General features: G+C 37.0%; 1 non-coding gene across 1 annotated transcript; it reads right to left on the minus strand.

Moving 5' to 3' along the window:
- Positions 1-4,893: 4,893 nt before the first annotated feature.
- On the minus strand, positions 4,894-5,000 carry LOC133036363 (small nucleolar RNA R71). The gene has a single exon (XR_009687020.1). It is a non-coding gene; the product is annotated as a small nucleolar RNA R71 (small nucleolar RNA).
- Positions 5,001-6,226: the final 1,226 nt, after the last annotated feature.

The following is a 6,226-nucleotide window of genomic DNA, read 5'->3' on the forward strand; positions in this document are numbered from 1 at the left end:
CTCCCTTATCTTTTTTTTTGGTGGCAAAACCCCCTTATGTTTATTTTTCTTTGCAAATTTGACACGCCAGTTAAATATTACCGTTAAATATCAACTGGATGACCACTGTATACACCTTTGTATATGTAACGGTAAAACCTCGAAGTCGATACAGTAGTAATCCGGTTAGTATTTAACGGTAATATTTAACTAAAATTTTAAATTTGCAAAGAAAAGTAAACTGAAGGGTTTTGCCATCAAAACAAAAGATAGAGGGGTTAAGTGTATAAAAATTAAAACATAAGGGGGTTTTGCCACCAAAAATAAAAGATAAGGGGGTTAAGTGTATAAAAATTAAAACATAAGGGGGTTTTGCCACAAAAAAAAGATAAGGGGGTTAAGTGTATAAAAATTAAAACATAAGGGGGTTTTGCCACCAAAAAAAAAGATAAGGGGGTTAAGTGTATAAAAATTAAAACATAAGAGGGTTTCGCCGCAAATTGCTCTAAATTAAATTACACGGTATGAAAGACAGATTCACTATACCAATTAAATTGCTACTGAAAAGTTCATTTAACCACATTACAGACTGTAAAATTAAACAGTCTATAAGTAAAAAGCAAAATTACAGCCCGTCAAAATGCTTGAGAGCTTTTTACATTGAAGTGCATAATTAGTAATATCCCAAGTCGAAGTAGTTCCCTTCAGAGTATTAATCATCGTCTTCGAGTCGCTCTCAATGATCACAAAAGAATGCTTCTCTTGAACTGCTGCTTCCAGGGCCAACAGACAAGCTCAATTTCTCCAATAAAAGGGTCAGAGAATTTGAAGATTTTGCTTGCCACCCACAAAATTGACTCCTTATGATCCCTCGCTAAGGCCATCACACACATCGAATCGTTACCAACCTTAACGTCACAGTTGATACTAACCCAATCGTCTAGCGGTGGAGACCAAGAAGGAGTCGAGCAAATCACCAGCGGAGAAAACAAACAAAGGCTATAATCTGCATAACAAGAAAAAATATCGTCAGTACACTTTTTAATGTTACAAGTATAATTAGTGTATGAATCTTATCATTCCTGATTTTCTAAATCGTATCCACGATTATCGAAGTGCATAGGAAGATCTCATTGACCTCCACTCCTTTGTCCTTCAGGCCCCATAAGAACTTAACCCAATCCCACATTCGGCCCCCCGACTCCAGCATTTGCATCACACCCCAAGGGGATGATCTCCAAAGGCGAGCAACAAAATTGCAATATAGGAATAGATGCTCCACAGTTTCCTCTTCTTATCTGCAAAGAGGGCAGAACACCTCATCAATATGCATTCTTTTAGCTAGAGCATTCCTGATCGGTAGAGCATTTGAGAGGATATTCTACTACAAAATCTTATGACGCTCCAATACCCTAGAATTCCAAAGTTTATTCCAAAGTGTGGGTGCCACCGTGCTAGGCAGAGCTCAGGACATGGTCTGAGCAAGATAGGCAGATTTCGTAGAAAACCGACCAGCTGGGTCTTTTGTCCAAATCCATTTATCACTGTCTTGCCCCCGGCCTACCCCCTCTAAGGATATTAGTGGTTGTCACTTGGTCAAACAGGAAATTGAGCTTGTCAACATCCCAGTTCCCATCCTCAGTAAGAAAGTTTGCAACTTTTTCCAACTCTCAGGGCGACCATTTTTTGGATCGGGATAGAAATTCTAAACATGAATCACCCACAGATCATCCCTTCCTTCTTCTTTATTACAACTTCTTCTTTTCTTTCTTCTTTTTGCTTAAGATTCATTTCTTTTTTAAAGAAAAAATACAACATTCATTTCATTATAAAACAATGGCCTACAAAGAGCTCAAATGCTCATAAAATTTGGGAGATCTAGACACCACACATAACATTATTAAGAGTAAGAGAAAAATCATGTTTTATGGTATTAGCGGACCGATTACTATGTTTAAAACTAAAAGCATATAATAATATATATAAATTAATCACACCAATCAACATATTTCACCGAATATTATAGATTTTAAAATTACTAAGTTTCAGATATTTAGAATATCCTAATTTATTTTTCTAATTAAAAAAATAAAATTATTTCCTATCACATGTACCCAATCATTCTTACTAGAGTTAAGTCGGGTTATGTTAAGAAATATTAGATTTCATCTAAAATTTAATTGGTAACTAATCATCTATATAAATTTAGATCGAATTGTTAGAATATTATTTTACCAGGATCTTAGATCTACTCACAAGTATGTTGTTTAAATACCCTAAATATGAACTTTCTAAAATGATAAATTAAACACATATAAAGTTAAGAAAACCTTACATTGATGCAGCGGAATTAATGTCTCCTTCCGCTCAGATCTCTAACCCTCGTATCCTTTCTGTAGCAGAGTATAATCAAGATCTGAGCCCGAATGTCCTTCTTCTTCAAGTTTGATCCTTCACAGCCTTTCAATCTATGATTGAGTTACTGCTTGCTGTGTGTGGGCACTTACTCTTTCACTAGGGTCGAAATTGATGAAGGAGAAAAGATAAGAGAGGGTTTCGGCCAGGTATAGAAAGTGGGGAAGGCTCAATTTTTCTGAAGAGAGAAATTTCTGTCAGAAAGGCTTGTCAAAACTTATCAAAGCATGTGTTGTGACTGAGCCATCACTTTCTATTTATAGGCAACTACTAGGTTTAGGTTAGGAATTATTTGGCATTAAAATAATAAAAATATTAATTTGAAAAACCCTCAATAAGTGGCCGGCCATGGTGTTATAGTGGGCCCCACTTGATTTTGCAGTTTTATCAAATTTTATTTCTATTTTCTCAAAAACGCCAATTTTCCATTTCTAACCTTTTAAATGCCAAAACTAATTATTTAATAACTAAAATAGATTATTAAATAATATTGTCATTTAATTTAATTATTAATTAGACATATAAAGTCCATTAATAAATAAATAAACCTAGTGTTAGGTTATAATTAGCCTATGTCTCGGGTCTTTAAAGTTAGCATTATCTCGTCTATTGGTGTCTTTTGGAGCAGTTTTACGCTTGATTTTCATTATTTCAGGTTCTCGGAGTGTTAAAGTTCAAATTCAGTCAAATGGCGAAAAACTGGGATAAATTGGAAAAAAATTGGAAAATTCGTCTCCAGAAGCTACAGTAGTCGCGACTTCCATTGAGCTAGGTCGCGACCCTTTTTCCTGGTCGCGACCTTGGTCGCGACTTCGAGGTTTGGCAGAACCTTCGATTTTCGAGGTTTGCCTGCAGTCGCGACCAGCTTAAATGCTAGTCGCGACTAGGTACGGAAATCGCAGATTCGACCTAATTTTAATTTTTCTCTCAATTGGAGGCACACCACTCATCCCTATATAAGGAATACGACATTGAAGGTCAGAAGTAAGCAGAATTAGACCTAAATAGTGGATGCAAGTGGAGAGGAAGCTATCTTGAAGACCCGGAGCGATATCACCTTCTAGTTTCTTTCTTTTACCCTTAAATTCTTCTTTATGTTTGTTTTTATTTCTGAATTAATCATGGATGTTTTTAGAGTTATTATGAACTAAATTTCCCAATAAGGGAGGATGATGATTGTTGTTTAAGTTTATGCCTAGTTAATAAATATTTGCCATTCCTTCATCTTATGTGTGAATACTATCTTTATTTGTGTTTGGTTCCATGTGCAAGCTTGATCACCTTTTACATGTTTAATGATCTCAATTTGAAATCTGAAAAGTGAGAATTGAGAATGCTAAAATTTGGATAGTCTAGGTTTTGATGTGAAACGAAAGTATTTACATAGCCTCAGTGACGAATAGATTATTGCTTAATGCTGATTTTGTGTTGATTTAATTAAGAAGTTAATTAGAGAACATATTATTTAGAACCTAAAAGATCTGAAAAGAGTTAGGTTAATTTATAATCTGTCTTTCACATTGAGATAAGGATAGCAATTAGGTATTAACATTGGTAACTTATCAACAGGATTCACCTCCCTAATCTCTCATCTTGATTAATCGTCGTTTATTTTCACTTTAATTTTCTGAGTTATTTACTTTCAAATTGCAAACTTATTATTTTACCAAATAGAATCATAAGTATATTTTAGTAGTACTTAATCCAATTCCCTGTGGTTCGACCTCACTTGCGTGAGATACTACTTGATTGCGTACACTTGCATAATAAACATAAAAATTCGTAACAAGTTTTTGGCGCCGTTGCCGGGGAATTGTTTAAAGATTAATATTACACAAATTATACTAACTTCTACTTTGGTATATTTTCTCTTGCTGATTTTTCTAACCTTTTTCTTGCAATATTTTCGTGATCTATTTCAGGAATCATAAGTGTATGCGCCGTCAAGGACAAGCTGTCATATTACCAGTTGATCCCGAAATCGAGAAAACTTGTAGGAGAAACCGAAAGAACAAGAGGCAAGAAGGAGTTTCAGCAACTGCTAAAACTACAGAAATCATGGCTGCTAATGCTGCAAACAATGGAGGCAATAACGGTAACAATGGTGGCGCAGTAGAAGATCAAGCTAATGGCCGCAGCTTGAGAGATTACATTCTCCCTTCTCTGACGGGAGTCCAGTCATGTATCAGGCCACCGGCAGTGGATGCAAATAACTTTGAGATCAAACCTGTCATACTTCAAATGGTGCAGTCTTCAGTTCAGTTTGGTGGCCTCCCTTCTGAAGATCCTAACCTGCATCTCTCTAACTTCATGGAACTTTGTGAAACTTTTAAAGTTAATGGAGTTAGTGATGATGCCATTCGACTGAGACTGTTCCCATTCTCTCTCAGAGAACGAGCCTAGAGTTGGCTAAACTCCTTGCCACCAAACTCTATTGCCACCTGGAATGATCTGGCAACGAAATTTTTGTCAAAGTTCTTTCCTCCAGCCAAGTCTACAAAGCTGAGAGGAGAGATCAATAACTTTTGCCAACAAGACAATGAATCTCTCCATGAGGCTTGGGAGAGGTTTAAAGATCTAATCAGAAAGTTCCCTCATCATGGTATAGAGAAGTGGATGCTAGTCCACAATTTCTACAATGGGTTGGTAGGAAACACTAGAACTCTAATAGATGCAGCAGCTGGAGGAGTCTTTATGAGAAAAAGTGCTAATGAGGCGTATGATCTATTGGAGGAGATGGCTCTAAATAATCAGCAGTGGCCAACTGAAAGAAGCCAATCAAAGAGGGTAGCTGGTGTGTTAGAGGTGGATGCCATCACAAAGTTGACAGCTCAGGTTGAGGCATTGACAAAGATAATTGCAGGGCAAGCTAAACAAGCCCAAGTTGTGTGTGAGTTATGTGGAGGAAGCCATCACTTTTCAGAGTGTCAAGCAGATGTGGATGATTTGCCAATGGATAAAGCTAAAGCCATTGGAAACTATTCACAGAACAACAACAACAATTATGGGTTCAACCAGGGTAATAACCGAAGAAACAGTGGGTTCTATCAGCAACGAAATCAGAACCAGAATCAGAATCAACAGTTTAATCAGCAACAAACCTCTGGTGGAAATTCTAGTTTGCAAACAGATTTATTGCTTCAATTCATGACTGAAACTAGATCTTCAATCAAAGACCTGCAGATACAGATGGGCCAACTAGCAACTCAAGTAGCAACTCGTCCTCAAGGGAATTTGCCTAGCACAACTGAAGTAAATCCCAAAGAAAATTGCAAAGCAATTACCTTAGAAGCGGTAAAAATTATGATGGTCCTGAAATGCCACAACTAGTGAATGGAGAAAAGGAGAATGAAGCTCAACCAATGTCAACCCCAACACCCACTTCAACGAAGGCTACTGATAGTCCAACACAACCACAGCAGTCTCCACCAATTAATAGTGATCACCATGTGAAAATACCTTACCCTCAAAGGCTTAGAAAGTCAAGCTTAGACAAGCAGTTCACCAAATTCCTAGAAGTTTTCAAAAGACTTCACATTAACATTCCCTTTGCTGAAGCTTTAGAGCAGATGCCAAGTTATGTGAAGTTTATGAAGGAAATCCTGTCAAAGAAGAGAAAGATGGAGGATTATGAGACAGTGGCTCTAACTGAAGAGTGCAGCGCCATCCTACAGAAGAAACTCCCTCCTAAACTCAGAGATCCAGGGAGTTTCACTATTCCTTGTACTATTGGGAGAATTGAGGGAATAAATGCACTTTGTGACTTGGGAGCCAGCATTAACTTGATGCCTCTATCGGTGTTTAAAAGATTGCAGCTGGGTGAAGCAAAGCC

Source organism: Cannabis sativa, chromosome 3 (genome assembly GCF_029168945.1).
Source record: "Cannabis sativa cultivar Pink pepper isolate KNU-18-1 chromosome 3, ASM2916894v1, whole genome shotgun sequence".
NCBI lineage: Eukaryota > Viridiplantae > Streptophyta > Magnoliopsida > Rosales > Cannabaceae > Cannabis > Cannabis sativa.